This window comes from Hemitrygon akajei, unplaced genomic scaffold, assembly GCF_048418815.1.
Source record: "Hemitrygon akajei unplaced genomic scaffold, sHemAka1.3 Scf000066, whole genome shotgun sequence".
Taxonomy (NCBI): Eukaryota; Metazoa; Chordata; class Chondrichthyes; order Myliobatiformes; family Dasyatidae; genus Hemitrygon; species Hemitrygon akajei.
In genome coordinates, this window is record NW_027331952.1 from 692806 (window position 1) to 704228 (window position 11423).

The following is an 11423-nucleotide window of genomic DNA, read 5'->3' on the forward strand; positions in this document are numbered from 1 at the left end:
TGCATTGATACGTTCCAGTGAGACAGGGAGGTTATGCACGGTACAGGATCAGGGCATATTTGAGTGGAATTCTGCATTGGTACGTTCCAGTGAGACAGGGAGGTTTATGCACGTTACAGGATCAGGGCATATTTGTGTGGAGTTCTGCATTGGTACGTTCCAGTGAGACAGGGAGTTTATGGAGGGTACAGGTTCACGGCATATTTGTGTGGAGTTCTGCGTTGGTGCGTTCCAGAGAGACAGGGAGGTTATGAAAGGAACCGGTTCAGGGCATATTTGTGTGGAGTTCTGCATTGGTACGTTCCAGTGAGACAGGGAGGTTATGGAGGGGTACAGGTTCAGGAAATGTTTGTGTGTAGTTCTGCATTGGTACGTTCCAGTGAGACAGGGAGGTTATGGAGGCTACAGGTTCAGGGCATATTTGTGTAGAGTTCTGCAGTGGTACGTTCCAGTGAGACAGGGAGGTTATGGTCGGGTACAGGTTCAGGGCATATTTGTGTGGAGTTCTGCATTGGTACTTTCCAGTGAGACAGGGAGGTTATGGAGGGTACCGGTTCATGGCATATTTGTGTGGAGTTCTGCAGTGGGACGATCCAATGAGACAGGGAGGTTATGGACCAGTACAGGTTCAGGGCATATTTGTGTGGAGTTCTGCACTGGTACGTTCCAGTGAGACAGGGAGGTTATGGAGGGCTATAGGTTCAGGGCATATTTGTGTGGTGTTCTGCAATGGTAAGTTCCAGTGAGACAGGGAGATTATGCACGGTACAGGATCAGGGCATATTTGAGTGGAGTTCGGCATTGGTGCGTTCCAGTGAGACAAGGAGATTATGGAGGGGTACAGGTTCAGGGCATACTTGTGTGGAGTTCTGCATTGGTACGTTCCAGTGAGACAGGAGGTTATGGAGGGGTACACGTTCAGGGCATATTTGTGTGGAATTCTGCTTTGGTACGTTCCAGTGCGACAGGGAGGTTATGCACGGTACAGGATCAGGGCATATTTGAGTGGAGTTCTGCATTGGTACGTTCCAGTGAGACAGGGAGGTTATTGAGGGGTACAGGTTCAGGGCAAATTTGTGTGGAGTTCTGCATTGGTGCGTTCCAGTGAGACAAGGAGGTTATGGGCGGGTACACGTTCAGGGCATATTTGTGTGGAGTTCTGCATTGGTACGTTCCAGTGAGACAGGGAGGTTATGGAGGCTACAGGTTCAGGGCATATTTGTGTGGAGTTCTGCAGTGGTACGTTCCAGTGAGACAGGTAGGTTATGGTCGGGTACAGGTTCAGGGCATATTTGCGTGGAGTTCTGCATTGGTACTTTCCAGTGAGACAGGGAGGTTATGGAGGGTACCGGTTCATGGCATATTTGTGTGGAGTTCTGCAGTGGGACGATCCAATGAGACAGGGAGGTTATGGACCAGTACAGGTTCAGGGCATATTTGTGTGGAGTTCTGCACTGGTACGTTCCAGTGAGACAGGGAGGTTATGGAGGGGTATAGGTTCAGGGCATATTTGTGTGGTGTTCTGCAATGGTACGTTCCAGTGAGACAGGGAGATTATGCACGGTACAGGATCAGGGCATATTTGAGTGGAGTTCGGCATTGGTGCGTTCCAGTGAGACAAGGAGATTATGGAGGGTTACAGGTTCAGGGCATACTTGTGTGGAGTTCTGCATTGGTACGTTCCAGTGAGACAAGGAGGTTATGGGCGTGTACACGTTCAGGGCATATTTGTGTGGAATTCTGCTTTGGTACGTTCCAGTGCGACAGGGAGGTTATGCACGGTACAGGATCAGGGCATATTTGAGTGGAGTTCTGCATTGGTACGTTCCACTGAGACAGGGAGTTTATTGAGGGGTACAGGTTCAGGGCAAATTTGTGTGGAGTTCTGCATTGGTGCGTTCCAGTGAGACAAGGAGGTTATGGGCGGGTAGACGTTCAGGGCATATTTGTGTGGAATTCTGCATTGGTACTTTCCAGTGAGACAGGGAGGTTATGGAGGGTTAAAGGTTCAGGGCATATTTGTGTGGAGTTCTGCATTGGTACGTTCCAGTGAGACAGGGAGGTTATGGAGGTGTACAGGTTCAGGGCATACTTGTGTGGAGTTCTGCATTGGTACGTTCCAGTGAGACAGGAGGTTATGGAGGGGTACAGGTTCAGGGCAAATTTGTGTGGAGTTCTGCATCGGTGCGTTCCAGTGAGACAAGGAGGTTATGGGCGTGTACACGTTCAGGGCATATTTGTGTGGAATTCTGCTTTGGTACGTTCCAGTGCGACAGGGAGGTTATGCACGGTACAGGATCAGGGCATATTTGAGTGGAGTTCTGCATTGGTACGTTCCAGTGAGACAGGGAGGTTATTGAGGGGTACAGGTTCAGGGCAAATTTGTGTGGAGTTCTGCATTGGTGCGTTCCAGTGAGACAAGGAGGTTATGGGCGGGTACACGTTCAGGGCATATTTGTGTGGAATTCTGCATTGGTACGTTCCAGTGAGACAGGGAGGTTATGGAGGGTTACAGGTTCAGGGCATATTTGTGTGGAGTTCTGCATTGGTACGTTCCAGTGAGACAGGGAGGTTATGGAGGTGTACAGGTTCAGGGCACATTTGTCTGGAGTTCTGCATTGGTACGTTCCAGTGAGACAGTGAGGTTATGGAGGGTACATATTCAGGGCATATTTGTGTGGAGTTCTGCAGTGGTACGTTCCAGTGAGACAGGGAGGTTATGGTCGGGTGCAGGTTCAGGGCATATTTGTGTGGAGTTCTGCATTGGTACTTTCCAGTGAGACAGGGAGGTTATGGAGGGGTACAGGTTCAGGGCATATTTGTGTGGTGTTCTGTAATGGTACGTTCCAGTGAGACAGAGAGGTTTTGCACGGTATAGGGTCAGGGCATATTTGAGTGGAGATCGGCATTGGTGCGCTCCAGTGAGACTGGTAGGTTATGGTCGGGTACAGGTTCAGGGCATATTTGTGTGGTGTTCTGCAATGGTACGTTCCAGTGAGACTGGGAGGTTATGGAGGGGTACAGGTTCAGGGCATATTTGAGTGTAGTTCTGCATTTCTATGTTCCAGTGAGTCAGGGAGGTTATTGAGGGTACAGGTTCAGGGCATATTTGTGTGGAGTTCTGCATTGGTACGTTCCAGTGAGACAGGGAGGTTATGGAGGGGTTCAGGTTCAGGGCAAATTTGTGTGGAGTTCTGCATTGGTGCCTTCCAGTGAGACAAGGGGGTTATGGAGGGTACCGGTTCATGGCATATTTGTGTGGAGTTCTGCAGTGGGACGATCCAATGAGACAGGGAGGTTATGGACCAGTACAGGTTCAGGGCATATTTGTGTGGAGTTCTGCACTGGTACGTTCCAGTGAGACAGGGAGGTTATGGAGGGCTATAGGTTCAGGGCATATTTGTGTGGTGTTCTGCAATGGTAAGTTCCAGTGAGACAGGGAGATTATGCACGGTACAGGATCAGGGCATATTTGAGTGGAGTTCGGCATTGGTGCGTTCCAGTGAGACAAGGAGATTATGGAGGGGTACAGGTTCAGGGCATACTTGTGTGGAGTTCTGCATTGGTACGTTCCAGTGAGACAGGAGGTTATGGAGGGGTACAGGTTCAGGGCAAATTTGTGTGGAGTTCTGCATCGGTGCGTTCCAGTGAGACAAGGAGGTTATGGGCGTGTACACGTTCAGGGCATATTTGTGTGGAATTCTGCTTTGGTACGTTCCAGTGCGACAGGGAGGTTATGCACGGTACAGGATCAGGGCATATTTGAGTGGAGTTCTGCATTGGTACGTTCCAGTGAGACAGGGAGGTTATTGAGGGGTACAGGTTCAGGGCAAATTTGTGTGGAGTTCTGCATTGGTGCGTTCCAGTGAGACAAGGAGGTTATGGGCGGGTACACGTTCAGGGCATATTTGTGTGGAGTTCTGCATTGGTACGTTCCAGTGAGACAGGGAGGTTATGGAGGCTACAGGTTCAGGGCATATTTGTGTGGAGTTCTGCAGTGGTACGTTCCAGTGAGACAGGTAGGTTATGGTCGGGTACAGGTTCAGGGCATATTTGCGTGGAGTTCTGCATTGGTACTTTCCAGTGAGACAGGGAGGTTATGGAGGGTACCGGTTCATGGCATATTTGTGTGGAGTTCTGCAGTGGGACGATCCAATGAGACAGGTAGGTTATGGTCGGGTACAGGTTCAGGGCATATTTGTGTGGAGTTCTGCACTGGTACGTTCCAGTGAGACAGGGAGGTTATGGAGATGTATAGGTTCAGGGCATATTTGTGTGGTGTTCTGCAATGGTACGTTCCAGTGAGACAGGGAGATTATGCACGGTACAGGATCAGGGCATATTTGAGTGGAGTTCGGCATTGGTGCGTTCCAGTGAGACAAGGAGATTATGGAGGGGTACAGGTTCAGGGCATACTTGTGTGGAGTTCTGCATTGGTACGTTCCAGTGTGACAAGGAGGTTATGGGCGTGTACACGTTCAGGGCATATTTGTGTGGAATTCTGCTTTGGTACGTTCCAGTGCGACAGGGAGGTTATGCACGGTACAGGATCAGGGCATATTTGAGTGGAGTTCTGCATTGGTACGTTCCACTGAGACAGGGAGTTTATTGAGGGGTACAGGTTCAGGGCAAATTTGTGTGGAGTTCTGCATTGGTGCGTTCCAGTGAGACAAGGAGGTTATGGGCGGGTAGACGTTCAGGGCATATTTGTGTGGAATTCTGCATTGGTACTTTCCAGTGAGACAGGGAGGTTATGGAGGGTTACAGGTTCAGGGCATATTTGTGTGGAGTTCTGCATTGGTACGTTCCAGTGAGACAGGGAGGTTATGGAGGTGTACAGGTTCAGGGCATACTTGTGTGGAGTTCTGCATTGGTACGTTCCAGTGAGACAGGAGGTTATGGAGGGGTACAGGTTCAGGGCAAATTTGTGTGGAGTTCTGCATCGGTGCGTTCCAGTGAGACAAGGAGGTTATGGGCGTGTACACGTTCAGGGCATATTTGTGTGGAATTCTGCTTTGGTACGTTCCAGTGCGACAGGGAGGTTATGCACGGTACAGGATCAGGGCATATTTGAGTGGAGTTCTGCATTGGTACGTTCCAGTGAGACAGGGAGGTTATTGAGGGGTACAGGTTCAGGGCAAATTTGTGTGGAGTTCTGCATTGGTGCGTTCCAGTGAGACAAGGAGGTTATGGGCGGGTACACGTTCAGGGCATATTTGTGTGGAATTCTGCATTGGTACGTTCCAGTGAGACAGGGAGGTTATGGAGGGTTACAGGTTCAGGGCATATTTGTGTGGAGTTCTGCATTGGTACGTTCCAGTGAGACAGGGAGGTTATGGAGGTGTACAGGTTCAGGGCACATTTGTCTGGAGTTCTGCATTGGTACGTTCCAGTGAGACAGTGAGGTTATGGAGGGTACATATTCAGGGCATATTTGTGTGGAGTTCTGCAGTGGTACGTTCCAGTGAGACAGGGAGGTTATGGTCGGGTGCAGGTTCAGGGCATATTTGTGTGGAGTTCTGCATTGGTACTTTCCAGTGAGACAGGGAGGTTATGGAGGGGTACAGGTTCAGGGCATATTTGTGTGGTGTTCTGTAATGGTACGTTCCAGTGAGACAGAGAGGTTTTGCACGGTATAGGGTCAGGGCATATTTGAGTGGAGATCGGCATTTGTGCGCTCCAGTGAGACTGGTAGGTTATGGTCGGGTACAGGTTCAGGGCATATTTGTGTGGTGTTCTGCAATGGTACGTTCCAGTGAGACTGGGAGGTTATGGAGGGGTACAGGTTCAGGGCATATTTGAGTGTAGTTCTGCATTTCTATGTTCCAGTGAGTCAGGGAGGTTATTGAGGGTACAGGTTCAGGGCATATTTGTGTGGAGTTCTGCATTGGTACGTTCCAGTGAGACAGGGAGGTTATGGAGGGGTTCAGGTTCAGGGCAAATTTGTGTGGAGTTCTGCATTGGTGCCTTCCAGTGAGACAAGGGGGTTATGGGCGGGTACACTTTCAGGGCATATTTGTGTGGTGTTCTGCAATGGTACGTTCCAGTTAGACAGAAGGTTATGGAGGGTACAGGTTCAGGGCATATTTGTGTGGAGTTCTGCATTGGTACGTTCCAGTGAGACAGGGAGGTTATGGAGGGGTACAGGTTCAGGGCAAATTTGTGTGGTGTTCTGCATTGGTGCGTTCCAGTGAGACAAGGAGGTTATGCACGGTACAGGATCAGGGCATATTTGAGTGGAATTCTGCATTGGTACGTTCCAGTGAGACAGGGAGGTTTATGCACGGTACAGGATCAGGGCATATTTGTGTGGAGTTCTGCATTGGTACGTTCCAGTGAGACAGGGAGGTTATGGAGGGTTACAGGTTCAGGGCATATTTGTGTGGAGTTCTGCATTGGTACATTCCAGTGAGACAGGGAGGTTATGGTCAGGTGCAGGTTCAGGGCATATTTGTGTGGAGTTCTGCAATGGTACGTTCCAGTGAGACAGGGAGGTTTATGCACGGTACAGGATCAGGTCATATTTGAGTGGAGTTCGGCATTGGTGCGTTCCAGTGAGACAGTGAGGTTATGGTCGGGTACAGGTTCAGGGCATATTTGTGTGTAGATCAGCATTGGACCGTTCCAGTGCGTCAGGGAGGTTATGGAGGGTACAGGTTCACGGCATATTTGTGTGGAGTTCTGCGTTGGTGCGTTCCAGAGAGACAGGGAGGTTATGAAAGGAACCGGTTCAGGGCATATTTGTGTGGAGTTCTGCATTGGTACGTTCCAGTGAGACAGGTAGGTTATGGAGGGGTACAGGTTCAGGAAATGTTTGTGTGTAGTTCTGCATTGGTACGTTCCAGTGAGACAGGGAGGTTATGGAGGCTACAGGTTCAGGGCATATTTGTGTGGAGTTCTGCAGTGGTACGTTCCAGTGAGACAGGTAGGTTATGGTCGGGTACAGGTTCAGGGCATATTTGTGTGGATTTCTGCATTGGTACTTTCCAGTGAGACAGGGAGGTTATGGAGGGTACTGGTTCATGGCATATTTGTGTGGAGTTCTGCAGTGGGACGATCCAATGAGACAGGGAGGTTATGGACCAGTACAGGTTCAGGGCATATTTGTGTGGAGTTCTGCACTGGTACGTTCCAGTGAGACAGGGAGGTTATGGAGGGGTATAGGTTCAGGGCATATTTGTGTGGTGTTCTGCAATGGTACGTTCCAGTGAGACAGGGAGATTATGCACGGTACAGGATCAGGGCATATTTGAGTGGAGTTCGGCATTGGTGCGTTCCAGTGAGACAAGGAGATTATGGAGGGGTGCAGGTTCAGGGCATACTTGTGTGGAGTTCTGCATTGGTGCGTTCCAGTGAGACAAGGAGGTTATGGGCGGGTAGACGTTCAGGGCATATTTGTGTGGAATTCTGCATTGGTACGTTCCAGTGAGACAGGGAGGTTATGGAGGGTTACAGGTTCAGGGCATATTTGTGTGGAGTTCTGCATTGGTACGTTCCAGTGTGACAGGGAGGTTATGGAGGTGTACAGGTTCAGGGCATACTTGTGTGGAGTTCTGCATTGGTACGTTCCAGTGAGACAGGAGGTTATGGAGGGGTACAGGTTCAGGGCAAATTTGTGTGGAGTTCTGCATCGGTGCGTTCCAGTGAGACAAGGAGGTTATGGGCGTGTACACGTTCAGGGCATATTTGTGTGGAATTCTGCTTTGGTACGTTCCAGTGCGACAGGGAGGTTATGCACGGTACAGGATCAGGGCATATTTGAGTGGAGTTCTGCATTGGTACGTTCCAGTGAGACAGGGAGGTTATTGAGGGGTACAGGTTCAGGGCATATTTGTGTGGAGTTCTGCATTGGTACGTTCCAGTGAGACAGGGAGGTTATGGAGGTGTACAGGTTCAGGGCACATTTGTCTGGAGTTCTGCATTGGTACGTTCCAGTGAGACAGTGAGGTTATGGAGGGTACATATTCAGGGCATATTTGTGTGGAGTTCTGCAGTGGTACGTTCCAGTGAGACAGGGAGGTTATGGTCGGGTGCAGGTTCAGGGCATATTTGTGTGGTGTTCTGTAATGGTACGTTCCAGTGAGACAGAGAGGTTTTGCACGGTATAGGGTCAGGGCATATTTGAGTGGAGATCGGCATTGGTGCGCTCCAGTGAGACTGGTAGGTTATGGTCGGGTACAGGTTCAGGGCATATTTGTGTGGTGTTCTGCAATGGTACGTTCCAGTGAGACTGGGAGGTTATGGAGGGGTACAGGTTCAGGGCATATTTGAGTGTAGTTCTGCATTTCTATGTTCCAGTGAGTCAGGGAGGTTATTGAGGGTACAGGTTCAGGGCATATTTGTGTGGAGTTCTGCATTGGTACGTTCCAGTGAGACAGGGAGGTTATGGAGGGGTTCAGGTTCAGGGCAAATATGTGTGGAGTTCTGCATTGGTGCCTTCCAGTGAGACAAGGGGGTTATGGGCGGGTACACTTTCAGGGCATATTTGTGTGGTGTTCTGCAATGGTACGTTCCAGTTAGACAGAAGGTTATGGAGGGTACAGGTTCAGGGCATATTTGTGTGGAGTTCTGCATTGGTACGTTCCAGTGAGACAGGGAGGTTATGGAGGGGTACAGGTTCAGGGCAAATTTGTGTGGAGTTCTGCATTGGTGCGTTCCAGTGAGACAAGGAGGTTATGGGCGGGTACACGTTCAGGGCATATTTGTGTGGAATTCTGCATTGGTACGTTCCAGAGAGACAGGGAGGTTATGGAGGGTACCGTTTCAGGGCATATTTGTGTGGAGTTCTGCATTGGTACGTTCCAGTGAGACAGTGAGGTTATGGAGGGTTACAGGTTCAGGGCCTATTTGTGTGGAGTTATGCATTGATACGTTCCAGTGAGACAGGGAGGTTATGCACGGTACAGGATCAGGGCGTATTTGAGTGGAATTCTGCATTGGTACGTTCCAGTGAGACAGGGAGGTTTATGCACGGTACAGGATCAGGGCATATTTGTGTGGAGTTCTGCATTGGTACGTTCCAGTGAGACAGGGAGGTTATGGAGGGTTACAGGTTCAGGTCATATTTGTGTGGAGTTCTGCATTGGTACATTCCAGTGAGACAGGGAGGTTATGGTCAGGTGCAGGTTCAGGGCATATTTGTGTGGAGTTCTGCAATGGTACGTTCCAGTGAGACAGGGAGGTTTATGCACGGTACAGGATCAGGTCATATTTGAGTGGAGTTCGGCATTGGTGCGTTCCAGTGAGACAGTGAGGTTATGGTCGGGTACAGGTTCAGGGCATATTTGTGTGTAGATCAGCATTGGACCGTTCCAGTGCGTCAGGGAGGTTATGGAGGGTACAGGTTCACGGCATATTTGTGTGGAGTTCTGCGTTGGTGCGTTCCAGAGAGACAGGGAGGTTATGAAAGGAACCGGTTCAGGGCATATTTGTGTGGAGTTCTGCATTGGTACGTTCCAGTGAGACAGGGAGGTTATGGAGGGGTACAGGTTCAGGAAATGTTTGTGTGGAGTTCTGCAGTGGTACGTTCCAGTGAGACAGGTAGGTTATGGTCGGGTACAGGTTCAGGGCATATTTGCGTGGAGTTCGGCATTGGTACTTTCCAGTGAGACAGGGAGGTTATGGAGGGTACCGGTTCATGGCATATTTGTGTGGAGTTCTGCAGTGGGACGATCCAATGAGACAGGGAGGTTATGGACCAGTACAGGTTCAGGGCATATTTGTGTGGAGTTCTGCACTGGTACGTTCCAGTGAGACAGGGAGGTTATGGAGGGGTATAGGTTCAGGGCATATTTGTGTGGTGTTCTGCAATGGTACGTTCCAGTGAGACAGGGAGATTATGCACGGTACAGGATCAGGGCATATTTGAGTGGAGTTCGGCATTGGTGCGTTCCAGTGAGACAAGGAGATTATGGAAGGGTACAGGTTCAGGGCATACTTGTGTGGAGTTCTGCATTGGTACGTTCCAGTGAGACAAGGAGGTTATGGGCGTGTACACGTTCAGGGCATATTTGTGTGGAATTCTGCTTTGGTACGTTCCAGTGCGACAGGGAGGTTATGCACGGTACAGGATCAGGGCATATTTGAGTGGAGTTCTGCATTGGTACGTTCCACTGAGACAGGGAGTTTATTGAGGGGTACAGGTTCAGGGCAAATTTGTGTGGAGTTCTGCATTGGTGCGTTCCAGTGAGACAAGGAGGTTATGGGCGGGTAGACGTTCAGGGCATATTTGTGTGGAATTCTGCATTGGTACTTTCCAGTGAGACAGGGAGGTTATGGAGGGTTACAGGTTCAGGGCATATTTGTGTGGAGTTCTGCATTGGTACGTTCCAGTGAGACAGGGAGGTTATGGAGGTGTACAGGTTCAGGGCATACTTGTGTGGAGTTCTGCATTGGTACGTTCCAGTGAGACAGGAGGTTATGGAGGGGTACAGGTTCAGGGCAAATTTGTGTGGAGTTCTGCATCGGTGCGTTCCAGTGAGACAAGGAGGTTATGGGCGTGTACACGTTCAGGGCATATTTGTGTGGAATTCTGCTTTGGTACGTTCCAGTGCGACAGGGAGGTTATGCACGGTACAGGATCAGGGCATATTTGAGTGGAGTTCTGCATTGGTACGTTCCAGTGAGACAGGGAGGTTATTGAGGGGTACAGGTTCAGGGCAAATTTGTGTGGAGTTCTGCATTGGTGCGTTCCAGTGAGACAAGGAGGTTATGGGCGGGTACACGTTCAGGGCATATTTGTGTGGAATTCTGCATTGGTACGTTCCAGTGAGACAGGGAGGTTATGGAGGGTTACAGGTTCAGGGCATATTTGTGTGGAGTTCTGCATTGGTACGTTCCAGTGAGACAGGGAGGTTATGGAGGTGTACAGGTTCAGGGCACATTTGTCTGGAGTTCTGCATTGGTACGTTCCAGTGAGACAGTGAGGTTATGGAGGGTACATATTCAGGGCATATTTGTGTGGAGTTCTGCAGTGGTACGTTCCAGTGAGACAGGGAGGTTATGGTCGGGTGCAGGTTCAGGGCATATTTGTGTGGAGTTCTGCATTGGTACTTTCCAGTGAGACAGGGAGGTTATGGAGGGGTACAGGTTCAGGGCATATTTGTGTGGTGTTCTGTAATGGTACGTTCCAGTGAGACAGAGAGGTTTTGCACGGTATAGGGTCAGGGCATATTTGAGTGGAGATCGGCATTGGTGCGCTCCAGTGAGACTGGTAGGTTATGGTCGGGTACAGGTTCAGGGCATATTTGTGTGGTGTTCTGCAATGGTACGTTCCAGTGAGACTGGGAGGTTATGGAGGGGTACAGGTTCAGGGCATATTTGAGTGTAGTTCTGCATTTCTATGTTCCAGTGAGTCAGGGAGGTTATTGAGGGTACAGGTTCAGGGCTTATTTGTGTGGAGTTCTGCATTGGTACGTTCCAGT